The 24,339-nt window shown below is 42.9% G+C and overlaps 1 long non-coding RNA gene across 1 annotated transcript in view; it reads right to left on the reverse strand.

Moving 5' to 3' along the window:
- Window positions 1-9,338: 9,338 nt before the first annotated feature.
- The window catches only part of LOC128315221 (uncharacterized), a 38,249-nt gene continuing 23,248 nt past the window's right edge, over window positions 9,339-24,339 (reverse strand). Inside the window, exon 2 of the long non-coding RNA XR_008297763.1 lies at window positions 9,339-9,854. This is a non-coding gene — a long non-coding RNA (uncharacterized LOC128315221). The remainder of the gene's footprint in view (window positions 9,855-24,339) is intronic.

A 24,339-nucleotide genomic window follows, 5' to 3' on the forward strand; every position in this document is an offset into this window, starting at 1 on the left:
GAGTGAGTAGGAGCCCTGCCAGCACCTGCAAAGCCACCAAGTAGAGCGGAACAGCTGGGGGCAAGGGCAGGCCCCGGACAGCTGGGGGTCTGGCAAGAAAAGATGAAATAGAAAGGAAGTCCGTGGCAAGCAACAAACTACTCACTGCAGATGCAGTTATTACACACTGTAAGATTCTACAATAATTCTTGAGAGATACGCTACCCAATGCAAAAAAAATGGGGGCACCAAAATGGCGCAGTGGGTTAAATGTCTGACTCTTGGTTTCCGTTTGCGTCACGATCTCACGGTTTCCAGAGTTGGAGTCCCGTGTCGGGCTCTGGGCTGGGAGCACGGAGCCTGCTTGGGATTCTCTCCCTCTCTCTCTCTCTGCCCCTTCCCCACCAGAGCTGTCTCTGTCTCTCTCAGCATGAATAAACTTTAGAAAAGTTTAATAACCCGTATAACTTAACGGTGCTAGATGAGCTTTAGTGAGTAGCCATGTTCAGACTCTACACCAGGTGTAGTACGTGAATCATCTCATTCAATCCTGATATAATTCCAATATAGCGGATCCCATACTTCTATCCATTTAAAAGATTAAAAAAACAAAAACAAAAACAAAGAACAAGGCTCAAAGAGAACTTGACTAAAACTAGACGGCACCAAAATGTTACTCGGGCTGGTCTGACCCTGAAGCCCCGGCTGTAAGTAACTACAGAATGTTTGTTCTCATGCAATCCCAACAAAACTCAAGAGCACATGACATGGGCAGAGCTACATGCTGTGAAACCTATGTTTTATAAACTGCCCTGACCCAAATGCACCGCGTGATGTTCTTGGTTTTCCCACATGAAAACGTAGTGTGGTTAGAGCACACGTTCTTTAAAATCCCTTCCAGCTCAAACGATTTGTGAAGCTGAGCCCCCTGGAGACGCTTTCAGGAGTGATATTGCGGGGTTTTGTTTTGCTTGGTTGCTTTTTTAAAAGTTCGCGTTTGATGGATGACGGCGAATGAGAAAGTGCCGTGAGGTCCTGGCCACAGATAATTCTCGCTTCGGTGTTTTCCATTCTGGGCCTTTCAGGGCCAGGATGCAAGTACATTTACTCCCATATTTGACAGTTCCAGATAAAGGTCCAGCCCTGTGGTGGTATCTCCCTGGTGTCTCAGTCAAAGGGAAGAGGCAGGGATATGATGCGAGTCAGGTGACAAGTCAGGTGATTGGCTGCTCTCCACCCCAGGACTGGCACGGTCCTCAGAGTGCCCCAGGCCAGCCCCGTCACTTGCACGTCAGCCCCAGGGCTGTGTGCTCGAGGCTAGGAGGCAGCCGGCGGCTCAGAGGCTTATGGACAAGACACAGCCTCACCAGTGAGCCCCAAACCCTACAAACTGCTCAAGTCAAGTCACAGGTAAGCCCTGAGAACCCGCTGGTACTTCATTCCCACCTCATTCTGCACACCTGCTTCATCTCAGGGATCTGGATTTTTCTACTCATGGAGACACTTGATTCCAAAGCCTAGAGTCTCCTGAGGAGCTTTAAAGTTATCTCTGAAAGAACTGCTACTTTGTCTATCTTCATCTTCCAAAACAAATCCATCCCGCAGGGCCTACCTCAAATGCCACCTTCTCTGGAAGCTTTCCTTGATTCTCCCAGTCACAATTTCTCTCTCCTGTGACCCCAACAGTCACTTCACGCTTTTCTCCTGTAGCCCTCATTGATAGTGAGAGGCACAGCATCCCATGATACCAGCAGCATGCACAGAGTCTACTGGGGAAAGCTGGATCGAGGTACAGGCTCAGCCCTTGGTGTGTCAATTCCTCTGGCCCAGACCTCACCGCGGTGCCCATCCTAATGGGCTCACACTAATTATCGTAACACATGTTCCCTGGCTCGTTGTGTGCACCTGACCCAAGAAGCAGATATCCCAGGGAGACCTCTCAGCTGAGACATGGGCCATGTGGAACGCACAGAAGAGGACCCACCCAGTGCAGAGCCTCTGCTCAGCCTCAGCTGAGGGTGCATTCTGAATGTGGGACACCCCCTGGCCACGTGCGTGGTCCATTCTCCAGATGGAGGTGCAAACAAGGGTATCCGGGGACCCCTGCAGGCTGGCAGGCAGGCTCAAATCTTGTTGCCTTCATAAAACCAGACTACAGGGTGCTTAGAGGCTGCCCTATCTATGCCAGTACCAGGTAACCCAAAGTTCCAGAGCCCTCAAAGGACATGACCAGGGCAGCTGCCCCTCAAAGGACATGCCCCAGGATGTCACTGCTCATGAGGGTCCTGAACACATGGACAGGACAAGGGGGGAGCGGTCAAGGAAAAGTGGCTTTCTGCTCCATGCTAACACTGTGAGCTCACACAGCATGCAGGCCCTACTCTAGATGCTCAAAAAAACAACTGATCTCCCCAGGGATGGCATTCTGACTTCTTTGGCCTCTCTTAGCATTGTGTATGCGGTGGCCAAGGTCACGCCTCTGCTGGCCAGGGACCTCTCAACACTGCCCAGAGGGAGCAGCAGGAATGAGAGGCTCCAGGGCAGGAAGAAGACCCAGATTCACCAACCCACAGCCAGAGAGAGGGAGGGATCAGCCACAGAGCTTCCCTCTCCTCCTGGGCTAGGATGACTGGGGGAGAAAAGGGGCCATAGCAGGGGAGAGAGTAAGAAAAGAAAATGAAGAGCCAAGAGTGGACAGAGAGGAAGAAAAAATGTAGTGGGGATAAATGGGCAGCAGGGAGGAAGGAGGAGGGATGGATGAGGGAGAGCAGAGAGAGGGAGGACAAAGAAAGTAGGGGAGAAAAAAGAACCTTTAGAAAGAGTTAAGCAGAGACTAGAGGGAGAGGTAGAAGATGGGATAGCAATAAACATAGAAGATGAGGAAGAGAAGCAAAGGAACAGAGTCAGACACAAGAACAACAGGAGAAATCACAGGAGGGAGAACAAAAAGAACAGAGACGAGGCAAGAAAGACGAAGAGGCAGAACAGCAAGGAGAAGGAAACTAGGGTAGCAGAGGTAAGAAAAGCACACAGAGACAGAGACTGACAGACAGAGAGGCAAGAAGAAGGGGGAGGGCCTGAGATGCTGAGATGAGATGAAGGAAGCCTAGAGTGAGGGAGACTGCATCAGAATGGCCAGAAAGCAGGCAGGGAGAAAGGGAGAAGGGCGGGAGATGAGGGAGCATAGACTGGGAAGAGGGAAATTGGACCAGGAAGAGAAAAGGCTGAGGAAGAGCAATAGCACAGAGAGAAAGAGTTGGGGAGGGAGGCAAAGTAGAGCTAAGAGGGCGAGAAGCAGAAGAAGGAAGTGAATGGGGTAACATAGATAGAAGGAAGACAGACACAAAAAGAGAAGGTTGGGTCAGAAACAGGACAGAAACTGTCCCAGTTTTCTCAACTGTAAAATGGAATGCTTACTTCACTAATTTTTATGAGAATTAAATACAGTGATGTGGGTAAAGCGCCTGAAATACTGTAGTCACTTAATGATTTTCTTTTGTTTTGTGGATCACAGTTCCGACACTGACAATGAACTAAGTGTCAGAAAAACTCGCCTTCTTTTATTCACCTTTATACCTTTGTCACCTAACACATGCCCTAGTACATAACACACTTGTCGTGTGTGTTCGAATGAACTGAACAAACGGTCAGAGAAAGGAAGATATGGAATTAATTCTTTGAAGCAAAGAAGACATAGGAAAAGAGAAATGGAGACAAGAAAGAAACAAAAGTAAGGAAATGAAACTACAAAGAAAAAATGGAGGGGCGCCTGGGGGGCTCAGTCGGTTGAGCGTCCAACTTCAGCTCAGGCCATGATCTCACGGTTCGGGAGTTCCAACCCCGCATCGGGCTCTGTGCTGACAGCTCAGAGCCTGGAGCCTGCTTCAGATTCTGTGTCTCCCTCTCTCTCTGCCCCTCCTCCATTCATTCTCTCTCTCTCTCTCTCTCTCTCTCTCTCTCTCTCTCTCTCTCTCTGTCTCTCTCAAAAATAAACATTAAATTTTTTTTTTGAAAAAATGGAGGAAGAAGATCAATGTGGAGGAAGGAGAAAGAGAAAGCAAACTTACACTGGTGACAACCAGGCAGCTCAGGCCAGAAGCTGCCACTCAGCAGTGGGTCCAGCAGTTCCACGGACCTCAGAAGGCGTAAGCTGCCAGGCGGATGCTCCTGGCTGAGACATGGAGCTACAGTGAGTGATGGGGCAGGAGCCAACTTTGTGATCTGAAGAGCTCCTGACCATCGATCACCTTTGGGGACTTAATAGAAACCCTCCAGAGCCCAGCCTAACTCCTTTGAGCTTTATCTAATTTCAGCATCTTATTCCTGGGCAATAAACTCTGCTGCCACCACCACACCATCATACTGCTAGGGCACCAGAGATCTCAGCCCCTGGCTCCCTTCAGCAGATTATGAAATACAAGGTTAGTGAAGGCTCAGTAACCATCCCATTGGATAAAGAAGTTCGCCTCAAGGTACAGTGTAAGCAGGTAGGATGGATTAATTGATATATCAACCAACCAGTCCCTTTCACACCCTGCCTGCTACACACCTGGCCACACCAAGGGAAGCCTTGGGAGCCCACTGCCTTGATGAACAACTAAACATGGGGCTTGATGTCAGAACCTATACCTTGGATTAGAAGGTATTCGGGCACATGATGGATTGACTAAACTAGCCCATTAAAAGCAGTGAGCATGGAAAACAACTTGATGACCCAGTGACAGGAGATGGGGAGCAACTCAACAGTTGCTGAGTACAACTGCTCGTCATGTGCCCTGGGGAATGGGGTAGAGAGAAAGGTGGCATGAAAATAAGAACATGCCTTCACTAATCGTCATGTGCAACACTGAGGCACGGCACCACAGTCATGGTGGCAAATGACCAAATATAAGAAAGAGGGGGGGACGTTCTTCCCCGTGGAACACCACAGAGCGTTGGCACGTGAGATCTCCACTGCATCCTAATCACCAGTCCCAGTGGGAGTTACGGTACCCAGGAGAACAGCAGCAACGCCCAGTCGGTCAAAGTGGTACCTAATGGGAGATGATGGTTCCTGAGAGAAGGTAGTAGAATTCAGAAGAAAGTAAGTAGCAAAGGTATCCAGAAATGAGGATAGTGTGCAGCCAAAAAGTGGCAATGCGGAATCACAAATTTAATGAAATGAACACAACTAGAGTGAGTGTCAGCAGGGTTGCCTGGGTGGCTCAGTCGGTTGAGCGTCCGGCTCCTGATTTCCACTCAGGTCGTGATCTCGCGGTTCATGAGTTCGAGCCCCACGTAGGGTTCTGCGCTGATGGTGCAGAGCCTGCTTGGGATTTCCTCTCTCTGCCCCTTCTCTGCTTGCTCTCTTTCTCTCAAAATAAATCAAATAAACTTAAAAAAAAAAAAAAATGAGTGTCAGCAGAGCTTGCGGTCAGCAGACGGAGCAACGTCCCGCGGTAGAAAACCAGGACGGAAGTAGGAAAACACAGCTGCCCTGACAACTCCTAGAGATGGTTGTCGGGAAGTGGTTCCTTTATTAAGACACTGCTGCGATCCCCAAAACTGCCAGGGGTGGGAAGGGACTCTGCTAGTTGGGAGACATAGCAGATTCTATCTATGGTTCTCCACCCACTGTGTTGACCAGGAACTGGCAGGCAACTTGCAACCATGAGGGAAAGGCTGCTTCCCCTGACATGACTGAGTCATGGCTTCCTTCCAGACTTACGTGAGAGTATTAACTCCGGTTTCTTTAAGCCAGTGCCGGACTAGTTAATGTCACAATTAAAAGCATGCTATTCGCACCCTTGAAAATAACTGGTTTATACTTTGGAACATATAACTACTATATGTACCCCCTCTCAGAGCCCACACACCCCAACCCATTTCCATGCTTCTTTTTTGTTTTTAATTTATTTGTATTTATTTTGAGAGAGGTAGGAAGCAAGCAAGGGAGGGGCACAGAGAGAGGGAGAGAATCCCAAGCAGGCTCCACAATGTCAGCACCGAGCCCCACGTGGGGCTCCAACTCACGAACCCTGACATCATGACCTGAGCCGAAATCAAGAGTCAGACACTTAACTGACTGAGCCACCCAGGTGCCCCCCCACCATGCTTCTTTTTACTGGGTCCTCTGTCAGCTACTGAAATTATTGGTGCCAGTAGCCATCTATTATCCATTACCCCCAAAATACCTTAAGCATAAGACTCCTTAGCGTTTAGACCTGTGAGAGAAAGAGCTAAAATAAAAGAGAAGTAGACCTACATTCCAGGGACCATTTGTTTGGGGTAGGAGAGGGGGATAGTAGGTTTTTAATTTACCTTATGAATTTTTAAATGTTTATTTTACATTTATTTTTGAGAGAGAGGGAGACAGAGCGTGAATGGGAGAGGGGCAGGGAAAGAGGGAAACACAAAAGCCGAAGCAGGTTCCAAGCTCTGAGCTGTCAGCACAGAGTCCAACACGGGGCTTGAACTCATGAACTGTGAGATCATGACCTGAGCCAAAGTCGGATGCGTAACCGATGGAGCCAGCCAGGCGCCCCAGGATTTTTTAATTTATTTGAGAGACATGCACAAATTTCCACCAGCCATAGAGAGGGAGCAGTTGAAAATACAGAATTCCAAGACAGTGAATGATGGTGTAAGATAAAGGGATTTTTTTTTTCTTTTTGAACAGGAGAACAAGTTCTTTTTCCCAGAAAAAAAGGGAGGTGATCACTAAATAAAGTTTCAGATATGCGGGCAGGACATTAAAGAGGTCAAGTTGAAGCGAAGGTTCTACTGGGTGGGACTTGTGTACAAAAAGGTAGGACGGAGATTTGGGGTGAAGTAATGATGTTTGGAAAGACCTTTGTCGGGAAGGGAGGAGTAGCTGTTTGAAAGGGTGAGGAGGCCACCAACAGGATTTGCCCCAAGCTTACGGATAATCAAATTAGACTTCTGGTTAGAAATGGCAGCAGTCTGAATACTTGCTTTTATTTCTAGTCCCTTCACACACCACATAAGGACAAGACAAAACAACTTTTTGAAATACGTAAATCCATAAAGACGGACGGAACGGGAAGTGAGACTGCGGATGTCAGGAGAATTTAATACCATCTTGGGAAACGGAGTTAGTGGGATAAATCTTAAAAGAAATTAAATTGTCACTAGTCAGAAAACCTGAGGTAAAATGCCTGCAGGTAAAAGAATGAGTCACTCACCTGCAGCATCAACGCTGCCTGGAAGTGTTCAGAAACGCAGATGCTTTGGCCCCACCTAAGAGTCTCTGGAGGTGGGACCCAGATCTCTGGGATTCACCAAGTTTTTCAGGTAATTTGTATACACGCTGAGTCTGAAAAGCACTGCAGTATGTAAGGCGTTAAGACCCAGAGTCTGAGGAACTGCAACGTCTGCTCTCTCTGAGGATAAGGGTTGAGAGGCTAACCCTCCACAGAACTACCTCAAAATTTGTTTGAAGAGAGGTGAGAACCCCAGATACCTTCTTTTCGGTTCGAGCAGCCAGATGACTGTACGAACAAGAGATGTGCTTTCCGAAGACGATGTCGCGGGTAGACTCGAAGCAGATGGACCAGAAATGGCGGGGAGTAAGAAAGAGTCCATATACTCAAAACAGGGAGGTTGTAGCAAAACCTACTTGTGACTTCTTCGGCCTCTTGGCTTCCAAACTGTTGGGCATCAAGATTATCATGATCTCCCTGCCCACGCAGGAAATGGGAGAAATCCTATGTAGGTGGACGGAGTAGCCTACAGACAGTGACATGATGGGGTAACCCCCTCCCCTTAAAAATGGCTGTGTCTCTTGCTGCCCATCTACCCTGCAGTGAAGCCTACCACCCTACAAGCCCCACAGATGCACTTACAATTGCTATTGTAGTGCTCTCTTAAATGTGAAGAGGCAGCCAAAGACCACAGGACATCCGGAGAAAGAATATAATGATAATGTAACATTGTATGTCAACTACGCTTCAATTTAAAAAAAAGGGGGGGGGCGGGCACCTGAGTGGCTCAGTAGGTGAAGCGTCCAACTTCGGCTCAGGTCATGATCTCACGATTCGTGAGTTCAAGCCCCGCGTCAGGCTCTCTGCTGACAGCTCAGAGCCTGGAGCCTGCTTCGGATTCTGCGTCTCCCTCTATCTGTCCTTCTACCGCTTGCGCTCTGTCTCTTGCGTTGTCTCAAAACCAAATAAAAACATTAAAAAAAGGTGGAGGGACATAATGCAAAAGACACAAAAGCAGACCAAAAAAAAAAAAAAAGGAACTCTAAGGAAAGAAAGATTATGCAGGAAGCAGAAAACTATAATTAATGTACAAGCCCCTTTTAGGCAACAGGCTTGAGCAATGGAAACCTGAAGAAGACAAAAGGGCCCACAGTGACCACCGACCTGAATGCCAACAGGCTCATTAGGCCACCCACCTCGAAATAGCCAGCCTTAGCTGATCAATGGGCTACTTACATCCAGGCACAGGTACCAAAAAAGGAAAATGCCATACATCCCCATACCTCCTCACTCCCTCACTTAACCATAGCAGCACCCCCCGCCCCCATCACCACCTCGTGGTAGACAGTCTCTCCTTTGCTGTCCTGCCTGCTGTCCCCTTGCAGTGTATTCAACAAACTTCTCTCTCCTTTGTCCTGCCTTGGGTGAATTCTTTCACCTCCCGTGCCACCGGCTTCCACCCTACAGTCAATGCTCTCTGAAAGCTAACAGCATACATGTAACAAGAAAACTGTAGAAAAGAGTACCCAGCAGAAAGAGAAGAGTTCTTAGAAATTGTAAGAGTCCTTAGGAGAAATTAAAATTGCAAGAAAAGAATTGAATGGTAAAGTTGAGGAGATTGCTATGAAATCACAACAACAACAAAAAGGCAAAGAGAACATAGAAGAGAAAAGACAAAGAAATCAGAGGACAAATCCAAAAGATTCAATTTCTTTTTTTTAATATATATTCTTAAACATTTACCAATTTTTGAGAGAGAGAGAGAGAACAAGTGAGGGAGGGGCAGAGAGAGAGAGAGGGAGATACAGAATCTGAAGCAGGCTCCAGGCTCTGAGATGTCCACCCCAAGGCTGGGCTGGAACCCACAGACCACAAGATCATGACCTGAGCCAAAGCCGGATACTTAACCGACTGAGCCACCCAGGTGCCCCACAAAGATTCAATTTCTTGAGGAACCTCAACACTGCTTTTCACACTGGCTCTACCATTTTGCATTTCCACCAACAGTATGCAAGGGCTCTAATTTCTCACCAACGCTTATTGCCTTTTGTGTTTTGCTTTTAATAACAGCCATCCTGACAGGTTTAAGATGATATCACATTGTAATTTTAATTTGCATTTCCCTGGAGATTAATGATGTTAAGTTTTTTTAAAAAAAAATGTATTTGTTGGCCAACTTACGTCTTCCTTGGCAAAATATCTGTTCAAGCCCTCAGCCTATTTTTAATCAGATTATTAGGGGCATTATGCTAACTGAGCTATAGGCGTTCCTTATATATTTTGAATATTAACCTCTTAACCACCATATGATCCACCAGTTCCACTGCTGAGTATTTATCCAAAAGAATTGAAATCAGGATCTCAAAGGCATATTAGCACCCTTACGTTCACTGCCACACTACTCACAATAGCCAAGAAGTGAAAACAACCTTACGGTCCACTGATGGATGAATGAGTAAAGAAAATGTGGTATGCACGCACAGTGAAATACCACTTGGGCTTAAAAAGATGGAAAATATGCAATATGGGACAACATGGATGAACCTTGAGAACACTGTGCCGAGTGAAATAAACCAGTTACAGAAAAACAAATAGTGCATGGTTCTACTTACCTGAGGTATCTCAAGTAGTTAAATCCATGGAATCAAAGACTGCAGTGGTGTTTACCAGGAGCTGGGGAGGAGGAAGTAGGGAGTTACTAATCAACAGGCATAAAGTTTCAGTTAAGCAAGATGAATAATCTCTAGTGTTCTGATGTTAAGTGTTCTTACCACAGTAAAATAAATTCAATCTAAGATATTAAATATTCAATTAGTAGCTGTTCCAGAAAGAGAAAGCTATAAAAAGAAATAGTTTCCCAGAACTGAAAAACATGAATTTCTTAATTTAAGCGACCCACCAAATTGTGGCTCGTTTATTTATAAAAGGAACCACAATAGACATTATTGTGAAATTTCAGAAAAGCCATAATAAATAAAAGGTAATAAAACTTCCCAGCCGTGGGGAAAGGAAGGTTATGGATGCAAGTTCAAGAATCAGATAGGCATCGAATTTCTCGAAGCTAGCACATGGAGTAAGACCGTCAATATTCTGAGATCATGTGATTTCCAACCTAGAAGTCTATACTCAGCCAATATTCTGATTAAAATGAGGGATGAACAGAGATGTTTTCAGACATAAGATGTCTCAAAATATTTTCCTCTTCTGCACACATTCTTAGCAAGCCACTAGAGGAGGTGGGGTTACCCCGAAAGAAGAGACTAAATCAAGAAGAAATAAATAAGAAGAAATCAAAGAGGAAGTTCTGTGCATATAGTAAACAGAGGACCTGACACAGGAGAAAGAGGAAGAGAATTCTTAGTTTGATGATGCAGGGAAATCTGTTGCCCTAAAAAGCAGCTGAGGATGGATGCTGAAGAGGAGACATCTCTTCACGACAAGCACATTGCTGGGCTTTGCTTCCCCTGCCACGATCTAAAGTGTCTTTGTGTCATTTCATTTCAGGTGTTTCAGGAGGTAGGAAATGTTGAAGTCCATTATTGGAAGGAAATTTGGGGTGCATCAAGTTCATTTCTGAGAACGAGGAATATTTAGGGGGCTCACAAAGGAGATGGGAACTAGGGAGACAACAAAGGTTGGGATAACATGTATCACACAGGAAACGGGGACCTGGGAAAACATCATCCTTTATCTATTTAGGCTACAAACTGGGACCATTTATCTGGCTAGAAGGGCTCATTACTAGGACAAAGGTCAAGGAAGAGTTACCATACTAAATATTCAAAAGGAGTGAGATAAATGAATCCACCACTGGAAATTCTCACTGGCCACATTTCTCCCACATACTCCTGTCTCTACATGCATCAAAAAGAGGCTCCAGCAAGTTCTCATGGTGGGAAGTTGGAAACTGCAATTGACAAAACTCCAGTGAAGTCAGAATTCAGTTACAGGATCTCTCTTTGAAGATGGTGCTTGAGGGGCACCTGGGTTGTTCAGTCGGTTAAGCGCCCGACTCTTGATTTCTGCTCAGGTCATGATCTCACAGTTTCATGAGTTCGAGCCCCACATCGGGCTCTGTGCTAACAGTGCAGCAGAGCCTGCTTGGGATTCCCTCTCTCTCTCTCTTTTTCTCTCCCTCTCTTTCTCTCTCTGCCCCTCCCCAGCTCACGCTCAGTCTCTCTAAATAAATAAATAAATACATACATACATACATACATACATACATACATACATACATACATACATACAATGAAGGTGAGGCTCGAGGTTTCCATTTCTTCCTTTTCTTGGCAATCATCCTAAAGCCACCAGCAGAATGAGAAGCAGAAGTGCGAAGTCTTCCTTCAAAGAAACAAGATTGCTGGGGCGCCTGGGTGGCTCAGTCGTTAAGCATCCGACTTCGGCTCAGGTCATGATCTCGCGGTCCGTGGGTTCGAGCCCCGCGTCGGGCTCTGGGCTGACGGCTCAGAGCCTGGAGCCTGCTTCTGTTTCTGTGTCTCCCTCTCTCTCTGACCCTCCCCTGTTCATGCTCTGTCTCTCCCTGTCTCAAAAATAAATAAAACGTCAAAAAAAAAAAAAGAAAGAAAGAAACAAGATTGCTGAAACCTCTAGGCACAAAACTGGAAGAAGCACGAAGGGGTAGGACAGGTGTTGGCAGTGCATGAAGCGTATGGAAGGAAGTGGAAAGGAGACTACAGAGCTCAGAAAGAGATCACAGAGTGCATTGTCTAAGGACAGGAGCACACTCTGAGTGCAATACCAAAATCTTTTGTTTGTGGCTGAGGGATATAGCGGCCACAAAATGGCGGTTCCCTGGCCTTGGTTTTGATGTGAAAAGTGGAGCAGACAAGGTTGAATTACACAGACAAGACATAATTTCAGGCAAGGGTCTACCCATGTGGTTGGGGGAGAAGAGACACTTGCAAAGCAAAAAGCACCATAGAGCCTTTTTCCATCACTGAGATGAATGACAGGCTGTCAAAACCCATATCTAAAACTCAGATTCAAGGGGTACCTGGCTGGCTCAGTCATTGGGGCATTCAACTCTTAGAGTAGTGAGTTCAAGCTCCATATTGGGTGTATAGGTCACTTAAAACTAAAATCTTAGGGGCTCCTGGGTGGCTCAGTCAGTTAAGCGTCCAAACTCTTGATTTTGGCTCAGGTCTTGATCTCAAAGTCCTGGGATCGAGCCCCAAGTGGGGCTCTGTGCTGAGCATGGAGCCTGCCTGGGGTTCTCTCTCTTTCCCTCTCTCTCTCTCTCTCCCTCCCCCTATGCCCCTCCCCCACTGACACTCACTCTCTTCCTCTCTAAAAAGAAAATCTTTAACAAGTAATTAAAAATAAAAATAAAACTCAGATTCAAAAGAAAATTTCTGCACACTTAAAACACAGGTGTGGCCCCACCTCCATGTGAACCTTCTGCAAATATCTGACACAGGAAAAACTCCCCACTGACTCAAAAATGAGGTCACAAATAGGAACTGCAAAAGATCTGTGCAAAGTTCCCATAAAAACAAATGAGGAAAAGAAAAATAAACAGAATATAAAAAACAATTTTCAAGAAAAAAAGTTGCTTTGAACAACTTGAAAATTATGTAATTTTTAAAAATAAAAGAAGATTTGATTTGCAAAATTGGAAGGACACACAGTGACCCAGGACAAAGTAACACAAAGACATACTGTCACAAAGCTACTAAACTTCAAAGACAAAGAGTCCTTTGGGGAGCCATGCAAAAATATGAATTCATTTACAGCGGAAAAAAAATAAGGCTGACCTCCGATTCCCCCAGAGCAAATTCCCATAGCAGGAAATAGTAGACCAATGTTTATAATCTCCTCAACAAGATAAGACCAAGGACTATTTTACTCACTCAAAATTTCATTCAAGTATAAAGGCAAGAAATGAACATTTTGAATATCTGATGAGCCCTTCTTGTAGCAAACACTAGAAGATGAAGTTCACTCAGCCAAGAGATAAATGAAAAAACCACAGGCTTGGCATTGAGATTGAATCTACTTTGCTGTAAAATAAAGATTAAAGCAAATGTAGGGATTATGGTAACAATGCAGAAAGAAAACGTAGTAATATCAAAAGCTGACCTCTGTTCTCTGGAGCTGAAATACATAATGTAAAGACAGAGTCTGGGTATAAAAAAGAAGATCATTTATTGCTTTGCCAGGCAAAGGAGACTGCAGCAGGCCACCAAGACTGCAAGGCCACCTGGGGTAAAAACCTGTGGGGTTTTAAAGGAAAATGCAGGATCTGAGTAGTTTCCATTGGAATCTGGTACATGCTGCCAGCCGAGTCCCTCCTGTCTTCAAGGTGGTCTCATGACTAGCACTGGTGCCCCTTCACCAAGTATGCACTGAGGTCAGTGAGATCAATATCCATACCGAGTCCCTGGACAAAAGATTCTACAGAAAAACAAGTGAAGGGGAAGGGGAGACCTCAAGAATGAGGAAGATAAAAATGTATTCAGTTGGAAGTCAAGCCTTGCTGAAGCACTAATGTGTCCCTCTAAATTTCCATCCAATAATTCTTACCATATGGAACGGACATATCTAACAGATTTGAGAAAGAATTTGGAGAGTAAGTAGCTAGTAGTGAATACTGAATTCACTCATCCTCTATAATACGGGGCCAAAAGATATCATTGGAAGCTGAGAAATCAAGTGGAAATAATGGAGATTTATTTAGCAATACAAAGATAAATGCTAAGAACAATAGCAATTAAAACTGAATGGAGGGGTGAAAGGAAAGAAAAAGGAAATATATTAATTTGTGGCTGCTCACAGTGGGGAGTTAATAGATTCCGAATAAACAGCGGATTAAAGGTTTTATCCTAAATTATGTTTATAACAGTAATCTCTAGATCAAAGAAATACTTTACAAAGTATTAGAATAAATACGCAAGCTCAAAAAAAGTGCAAAACATATTGCATAATAGATACTAAAACACAAAAACGTAAGATAAAACAGTATGACAGAATTAAGCTAAACATATCACTGATAGCCAGTGGTGTGCTAGCAAATGTTTAACAACTGTCCTTGGGAAAACATAACAAAACACGTTAACTTGTAGCTTTTGCTGATTTCCATGTTGCGCATACCCCTACTGTTACCAGTGGGAGAGTCTGCCTTGTGTGAATGGAGGTCTCCTTCCTTGGATTCCTCTCATGAGGAGACTTACTGGGGATCCACATTCAAATAAAGACAGACAGAAGGAGAGTAGCAAGCAAAGTTTATTATAGTGAAAAGTACACTCTCAAGGTGGGAGAGCAGGCAGGTTCCCAGAGGTAGAATGGCCCCTAGGTTGTTTTGGGATTGGGTATTTGTTGCTTCTCTCTGGGCTGAGAGGAGCTGTGACATTCACTGGGGTGGTCTCTAATGGAGGTTACTTCCAATCATGTGGGGGACTCTTCCCACAGGTTCAGAGGGAGAGTTTTTGACTCTACAAGGTTTGTTACCAGAACCATCATGGCAGTCTTTCTCCATGGAGGGAGGGGGTGTACCATACCTGCAGGGCAAATACAGTGTAATGAATCTAGGGGTTACCCTGGGGCAGAGGTGGAGGAGGAAAGTGCAGGCTCAGCACCTATGGCTCTGGAGCTGTTGTCCCCAGAGTTTTGGAAGCCACAAGGTCAGGATGTTGTGCCCTGGGCTTCTATTGTGTAACCTATTTACCACTGCCCTTGCCTCCAGCTCAAATCTCTATCATTCCCCTTCAAGGACTTGGGACTCTGCCTCAGGGCGGTCCTTCCACTGCACTGCTCACTTCTAGGTTCTACCTAACTCTACCTTGGCCAATTTCAAGCTACAGATCTGATATCACTAAATGGGGGCTGCGAACTTATGAGAGGCTCCAGCACACCGTGGCTGACAGTGATAAATTTAAATCAGCTAAGGAGAAAACTTTCATTTTGGATTACAAAGCTGCACCAACTTAATACTGTATACAGGAGATCTTAAAAACAAAGGGGTTTAAAATTGAAAATAAAATAATGGGAACTGTATACTAGGCAGAGACAAAAAAAGAAACGACGAGGAGAGAGATCCCGATCTTATATAAAATAAATTTAAAGAAAACAGTATCAGGATGCCTGGGTGGCATCCAACTCTTGATTTTAGCTCAGGCGATGATCACAGTTTGTAAGATCCAGCCCTGCATCGAGCTCTGCACTGACAGCATGGAGCCTGCTTGGGTTTCTCTCTCTCCCTCTGTCTCTCTCTCTGCCCCTACCCCACTCAAAATAAATAAACAAACATTTTTTAAATAAAGAAAATAGTATCAAATGATGTCTCAAAGAGTGATTTATAATGACAAGGCATACAGATAACAATGAAAAGATAATAACTATAAACATTGGCACTAGCTAACATTACATCAATATCAATAAATAAAAACTACAGGAATTACATGAAGAAACAGATTTAAAAATGCATTAGTAAAAAGACACATTATTACTCCCAGCCTAGGAATTCCAAGTGAATAAAAAGAAGGATGCACAAGACTTATTAGCATAATAATGTATTGGTATATTTTTTATCAAATTCAAGTTCTTGGAAAAAAATACACCTCACCTTCTTTCCAAGAAACCACAAAAGGAGTCATTAAAATTGATTACATATTAGGCCACAAGAAAACATCAAGAAAAATTTTTAATACTGTAGACAAGTTCTTTGATGACAAAGTTTAAAAACCATATATTTATAATCAAATTTAAAAACAAAATTCTCTTATATCTGGGAATATTATTTTTATAATTTTTAAACAATTCTTGAGTCAAGCAGGAACTCAAAACTGAACTTGCAGAATGTATTAAAACAAATAATAATTATCACATTTCATATTCAGAATCCACTGTAAATAACTATGGCAGTGTTCAGAAGAAATTGTACACACTATATTATTACATTAACAAACAAAAAAGAATTAAAATAGTTGAAGTAACCATCCAACTTTAGAAGCTAGAAAAAGAACAATAAAAGTAAATAGAAGGAAGGTAGAGGAAGGAAATAATAAAAGACATAATAATAAAAGAAAAGGTAAATATTTTGAATTATGAATTATAAATTCAAGATCAGAAAAAAAAAGTCACCTGGGTGACTTGGTTAAGCATTTGACTTCGGCTCAGGTCATGATCTCACTGCTACTGAGTTCAAGCCCCACGTCAGACTCCATGCTGACAGCTCAGAGCCTAGAGCCTGTTTCCGATTCTGTGTCTTCCTCTCTCTCTCTCTGCCCCACCCCCACTCGCACTCTGCCTCTCTCTCTTTCTCAAAAATAAACAAACATTTAAATAAATAAATAAATAAATAAATAAACTAACATTAAAAAAAATTTTTTTTAAAGTCATAATATTTTTTAAAGGTACCAGAGCTGGTTTCTGCAGGGCAAATAGGAAGCAATAAAATACCACATTTCATTCATATGTGGAATTAAAAAAAAAAAATGAACAAGGGAAAACAATAAAAGAGAGAGGAAGCAAGAAACAGACCTTTTTTTTAAGTTAATTTGTGTATTTTGAGAGAGAGGAGAATGCATGAGCTATGGAGGGGCAGAGACAGGTAGAGAATCCCAAGCAGGCTCTGCACTGCCAATGCAGAGCCCAATGAGGGGCTGGAACCCAGCTCATGAACCATGAGATCATGGCCTGAGCCAAAGTCAGAAGCTTACCTGACTGGGTGCCCTCAGACGCTTAACTATAGAGAACACACTCATGGTTATCAGAGCGAGGGGGGGAGGTGGGTGATGGGGATTTAGGAAGGCACCTGTTGTGATAAGCACCAGGTGATGTATGGAAGTGTTGAATTACTGTATTGTACACCTGAAACTAATATAACACTGTATGTTAATTAGCTGGAATTAAAATGAAACTTTTAAAAAAGGAAAAATGCAATTATATGAGATATAAAAGAGGAAATCATTGCAGACATTGTGAACCTGACACATAAGAGACTACTTTGATAAATTGTGGGCAACTAAATTTGAAAACCTGGATGAAATCGATAATGTTCTAATAAAATTAATTTTATTAAAACATAACTCACCAAAATTGGTCTTAAATAGATCAGTTACTATATGCTTAAAATTTGTCAAAGACCTATATTCCCAAAAACACTATGTCCAGACAGTTTCACATAGGACTCTATAACTTGAAAAAGCAGGTGATCCCAATGTTATTTGTACTGTTCTAGAGTATTAAAAAAAAAGAGGGGGTTTCCATTTTGGAACTATTCCCCCCCCCAAAAAAAAGACACCATAGAGAAAAAAAACTATAGAATAATCTCACGCATGAACACAGACATAAATTCTAAATAAAATGGTAGAAAACAAAGTAGCATATTAAGAGGCTAATACAACATGACCAAACGTGGTTTATTCTAGGAATAAAAGACTGGTTCATTTAAATAAATTGCCATATCAGAAAATTCGTTTAAATAAACTGCCATGTCAGATTTCAATATATAAATACATGATCATTCCCTTAGACACTAAGAAGTGTTAGATTAAATTCAATACCTGTTCTGGACAAAAATGTTTAAACTGTAAGCAGAAGATACATCCTTAACATGATAAAACGTATTTATCTGTCTCCAAACCAATATTTATGCTAAAAGAAGATAGATCAAGATCATCACCATTAAAATCAATAATAAGATATAAATGTAAATCCCATAGTACCAGATGAAACTTCATCTTACAAACTGTACAACAGTATATTAGAATAACAATGGAAAGAAATACAGGTATTTTATTGTATTGTCTTGAGTAATTCTATTTTTTGAAAAGAACCAATGACAGGGTGAGAGATGTCCGAAAATAAACTGTAGTCAAACTAATTTTCATTACTATGCATGAATGCATCCTGAATGACAATGCACGATAATGAAGCTTTGCTATTCACCTATTTAAGCATTTAAGGGGTTAAAAGATGATAGATTATCTGACTCATGTTGCTATAATAATTCCATATACATCCCTTTTTGGTTACTGCATAAAATAGCATTCAGAGAAGATATCTAAAATGTTACACTTTGGGGATAAGAATAAGAATATATAGATTCATTAGTATAAATAATGCTATAAAGAACATTCTCCTCCTTTTGGATTATTTACATAGGATACTTTGTAAGTGGCTCAGAAGATATCTTGATTTTTATTGAAGAAAATACCTCTTTTTCTATGGTCATACTTAATGCAAAAGGAGTATTGCTTCTTCCATAGCTAACATACTGTATTCTTAATAAAATTTAATTTCCAAATTTTCAACTAATTTTGTAGTTTTTCCAAACTTACAGTTTTTTGTTTTAAACAAGTTTTTAAAAAAGATGATAGAAGTTTAATTGCTGCTGGAGTAATCGCACATCCATAAACAAACAAACAAAAATGAATCCTGGCCTAAGTCTCACACCTTAAACAAAAAATAAAACTCAAACGGGTCAAAAACTTAAATGAAACCATAAGACTTTTAGAAAAAAATTGGAGAAAATCTTCAAGATCTAGGCTGGGCAAAAAGTTCTTAGACTTAACACAAAACATCACCATAAAAGGAAAAATTGATAAATTGGACATTAACAAAGTTAAAAACCTTTGCTCTCTGGAAGACTGTTAAGAAGAGGAAAAGACAAGCTACAGAATGGGAGAAAATATTTACAAAACACATACCTGGCAAAGAGCTAGTATTTAGAATGTATAAACAAACACCAATACAGTAAAACAGGGAGAGTTCGGTAAAAGGATACAAACTACAAGTACATATAAGGTCTGAGAATGTCATATATAACATGTATCTCTAGTTGATAACACTGTGTTGTATGTTGTATCATTGACATTTGCTAAGAGAGCAGAACTTAGATGTTCTCACACACACAAAAGGTAAGTATGTGATGAATGTGCTAACTGGAGGGGGGGGGAATCTTTCACAGTGTAAACATATATTAAATCATCACACTGTACACTTTATCTTACAATTTTATTTGTCAATTATAACACAGTAAAGCAGGGTGTGGCGGTACAAAACAGTAAAAAAACCCACACAATCCAATAGTTACCAGCTGGAAGGTAAGTAAATTGGGAGCCCGGAAAAAACGGAGCTCAATGAAGAGACATTTCACTGAAGCGGATAGGTAGATTGAAAATCAGCACATGAAAAGATGTTCAACATCATCAGTCAACTGGGAAATGCAAATTAGAACCACAATGAGATATCAGTACATACCTATCAGAATAACTAAAATAAAAGTGACAACACCAAATGCTGATGAGGATTTGGAGAGATCGGTTCACTCCTTACTTGCTGATGGGCATAAAAAGTGGTACGGCCACTAGGAACCAGTTGAGCAGTTCCTGAAAAACTAAACATGCAACTGCCATGCAATCCAGCAAATTACATTTCTGGGCATTTATCCCAGCGAAATGAAGATTTGTGATCACACATGAACCTATTCACAAAAGTCTACAGCAGTTTCATTCATAAAAGCCAAAAACTGGAATCTGCCCAGATTCCTTCAGTGGGTGAATAGTTAAAAGGTGGCATATCCATCATGAAATACTACTGAGCAACAAAAAGACACAAGCTACTGATGTAGGAAACAACTGGAATGAATCTTCAGAGAATTACGCAGGGTAGAAAAATGCCAGTTTTAAAGGTTACTTACTGAGTGCTTCCACTTATGTTACAAACCTGAAATGAGAATTTCAAGATGATAGAAATAGAGAACAGATGAATAGTTACCATGGATTAAGGATGGGGTGGGGAAAAGTAGAAAGTGGGTATATATAAAGGGGCAACGTGAGGTTCTTCTGGCAATAGAATGTTCTGTAATCTTGACTGTATCAATCTCATTATCCATGTCTTAATATTGTAGTATAGTTTTGTAAAATGTTACCTTTGGGAAAAACTGGGTAAAGGGCACAGATCTCTCTGTATTATTTCTTATAAATGCTCGTGAATGTACAATTATCTCAAAATCCAAAACTTAATTTTTAAAAATCTGATAGAGTGTTTTTCCCCTTGATAACTACTGACAATGGATATAGTGGGGTTGTTCATGTTTGATGCACACATTATTTCAAGAAAACAATTTAAAAAACCCTATTCCGATACCATTATTGGAGTGTGAGCTGCTTTGGGGTAGTAATGTGTACCATCAATCGGTTGCATTATTCTTCAACAACACTAAGTAACCAAGACTTGAAAAATCACAACTAATGAGCCTCATAGAATCCAGTAATATGAATTTCCTTAAATGATATTTGTAAATCTTACATTAACAACAAGTAAAGTTTGGATGTTTTAGCCTGCACACAGAAATCATATAAGTCTATAAAGAAAAATGTTTTTAAAATATTCACTATTTGAATATGCTCACTATTTGAAATGACTAGGGAATGCTTTGTTTCCATCAAGGAAGTAAAAAGTGTGTGAAATTGACATATATTTCAAATACCTTTGAAAGTTTAAGTCCTTCTTAAACTGCAAGAAAATAAAATCAATCTCCCTAAAATGAAGGAAATTACGATGCTATTTATCAACAAATTTATATTGTTAGCCCCATTTACCAACACCTTTCAAAATGTCCATCTTTGCATAAGTTAAATAACATAGGCTTAAAGATAGATTTGAATATATACTGACATTATGATGATTAGATTTAAAGATCTGTGTGATTGTATAAAATAGCGTCAGGAAAACAGGTAGGTAAGATATTCACAGGATAATGTAGGTAGGTAAGATACACGTTTCACTGTTGCATGATTTAATCGGTGTAAATAGGAAACGTTTTAGATCTAATTCAAACTTTTATAGCCACTTATTTGGAAAGAAGATACTTTTATAATAGTATCTCCAACTACATGCTTGTTTTGAAACAGGTTTCAATCGCAGTTACTGCAAAGGTGAACAAGAGGTAAACTGCATGGGAGATTTGACTTTCCTTTCAATTTAGAACTAATTAGCACAGATGTTGCATTAACAGGAATCTTATAGTTTGTTAATATTATTTTGAAATAAAGTAAGTTATTTAACGTTTAGTTGCGTAAGAAATCTGCGATAGGAGATATGAGATCTTCACTCGGCTGGGAGGTTAAGTAAATTGGGAGCCCGGAAAAAACAGCTCAAGGGAGTTGCCAAGCTCCCGGAGAGCCCGGCGGTTGTTCGTGGAGAGGGCGCCCCCTGGAGGTCTTGGCCGTTCCTCGCTCGTTGGCCCACTGGAGCCCAAGCTATGGGTGTTGGCCCGCAAGCCGCCAGAGCTAGCAAATCTTTTTCTTGTTTATCCAAAATGAGGATGACACCACGCCGTGTGCCCAGCGCCAGATCACGCACTGCAGCAAGACGGAGAACGAAGGATGGACGGGGACCCCAAAGCGGGCCCAGGCACAAGCCACCCTGGAATCCGCCAGCCGGCCTGCAGCACCTACAACGGCTTGGCCGGGCGCGCGGCCGGGGGCGGGGCCTGTCTCCCGGGAAACCACCCTCGGGCCAATGCGCGACGCCAGCCCCGGGTTTCGGTTGAGCCGAGGCTGTTAGACGCCCTGAACCTTTGCCACCGCCGGCCGCCAGTTGCGGGTAGAGGGGCCCTTGCGACTCGGCGCCCGCGGCCAGACGGGGGGCAGTGGCCGCCCCTTGCGACAGTAGACAGGGTTCGGGTTCGCGATCCGCCCTGGTGGGTCTCGGGTGCGGGTGTCCGGCCGGCCGTTGCCCGCCCCAGTCTCCTGCAGCTGGAGGCGTGCGTCCCCCAGTTGGGGAGCGGCGGGAGTGCAGGCGCGGGAGGGGCCGCCGCTGGGCGAGGGTGAGCCAAGTCCGCTCCCCGAGCCGTGACCCGGTCGCCTCATGCAGACTCAGCGGCCGCAGCTCGCACCCGCTCCCCCCGCCGGAGCTCCCGGAGGTCCCTCGCCGGCAGCGCCTGTGTGTGGCTTGGAGGAGGAAAGTTGACTATGAAGTAGCCTCGGAGTCACTCCTGCCCAGGCCTGCAAGTCACCGTTGCGGGTGTCAGTCTGTCGTTACCCAACTTGGGGCCACAGAAGCTTGACCCTATGAATACCCGGGATAATCCGTGGTCTCATCAGCAAAGGCAAAAGCCTTACCCACCTGCTTCTTCCCCTCACTGCTTTCCTCCCAAATGGTTCTCACTGGCTTCAAAACCTCTTCCTCAGTGAATTCTAGTAGACTTGATTTTGGAGTGTCCGTTAAGGTTCCATTCCTCAAGGATCGTCCAGGTAATCTCACCACTTCCTTGCTTCTTCCAGAGACCTACGCCCCACCTAGCCCCAGCTTCACGGAGGTCCAACCTGTGCAGTGGCGCAGGGCTCCACGCTCAGAAAGGGGGCCTCCTGCTTGTTTTAATGCTCTGCCATCAACAATGAAAAATTCTTAATTTCTGAACAAAGGGCTCCATATTTTCCCTTTTCCACTGGACCCAGCAAATTATGAACCTGTTACTGGTCCCAACTCTCATCTTTTCCTGAAGGCCTTCTTTGATAAAATTCAATTATATAAAAATAGTTACAAGGGAGTCTCCTCTAGACCTCTCAGTAGCTACTAAGAGCATCAAGAGACGGGGGGGGGGGGGGATGATTCTATTGCCTGAACTCACAGTTGTTGGAATCATGAGATCTTTCTGATCCAGTGCTCACCCCCACCCCTCATTATATTTCAGGGCCTTCGGAGAATATGCAGAATGTGTAAGTGCCACACTTTTGAAGGCAACAATGTTTGGCTCCTTGCCTAAGGATAGAGGCAGGTGAGAAATCAGCTCTATTAATGGGTGTTCTGGGACTACTTTCACAGATGCCCCAGAAGTGCTGGTGCAGGTGTAGGGGGCAGGGAGGGCAGAGAAAGGAGGCTGCCTTGTTTGACACCATGTGGAAGAACTAAGAGGCTTCCAGAAGGAAGCTGAGAGGCTGGACAGCTGTGCTGTCCAATACTGTAGCCACAACCTGCAAGTGGTTACCGTGCACTCAAAATGAGGCCTCTACAGCAAGATGGCGCTTTATTCATCATCAGGGAAATGCAAATCAAAACTACAATGAGGTATCACCTCACACCTGTCAGAATGGCTAAAATCAACAACAGGTGTTGGCGAGGATGTGGGGAGGGGGAAGCTTCTCTCACTGCTGCTGGGGAGGCAAACTGGTGCAGCCACTCTGGAAAACGGTATGGAGGTTCCTTACAAAGTTAAAAATAGAATTTCCCTTAGATCCAGCAATTGCACTAGTAGGTATTTACCCAAAGAATACAAAAATATTAATTCAAAGGGATACCTGCATCCCGATGTCTACAGCAGCATTATCTACAGTAGCTAAATTATGGAAACAGCCCAGGTGTCCATCGACTGATGAATGGATAAAGAAGATATGGCATATATATATAATGGAACATTAACCATAAAAAAGAATGAAATTTTGCCATTTGCAGCAACATGGATGGAGCTAGACAGTATTATGTTAAACCAAAGTCAGAGAAAGACAAAATCATGATTTCACTTACATGTGAAACTTAAAAAACAAAACAAATGAGCAAAGGGGGAAAAAAGAGAGGCAAAACAAGAAACAGACTCTTAACTCTAGACTTAGAGAACAAGGTGATGGTCACCAGAGGGGATGTGGGTGGGCAGATGGGTGACATAGATGAAGGAGAGTAAGGAGTGCACTTATGATGAGTACTAGGTGATGTATGGAGTGTGGAATCACAAGATTGTACACCCGAAACTAATACTACACTGTATATTTAACTGGAATTTAAATAAAAACTTTAAAAATAGATGTTAGTAGGCATCTTAAAAAGAAAAGAAAATAGGGGCACCAGGGTGGCTCAGTTTGTTAAGCATCCGACTCTTGATTTTGGCTCAGGTCATGATCTCACAGTTTGTGGGTTCGTGCCCCACATAGGCCTCTGCACTGACAGCATGGAGCTTGCTTGGGATTCTCTCTCTCTCTCTCTCTCTCTCTCTCTCTCTCTCTCTCTCTCCCCCTCCCCTGCTCACACTCTCCCTCTCAAAATAAATAAACTTAAAAAAATAAATAAAAATAAAATAAGATGTGCTATAAGTGTAAAATGCACACCAGATTTTAATGTCTCACTTTTTAATATAAAATTTTCTATTTTTATTATGACGGCATATTGAAATGATATTTTGGATATATTGGGTTAAATA

The sequence above is a fragment of the Acinonyx jubatus genome, chromosome C2 (assembly GCF_027475565.1).
Source record: "Acinonyx jubatus isolate Ajub_Pintada_27869175 chromosome C2, VMU_Ajub_asm_v1.0, whole genome shotgun sequence".
In the NCBI taxonomy this organism is placed as follows: Eukaryota; Metazoa; Chordata; class Mammalia; order Carnivora; family Felidae; genus Acinonyx; species Acinonyx jubatus.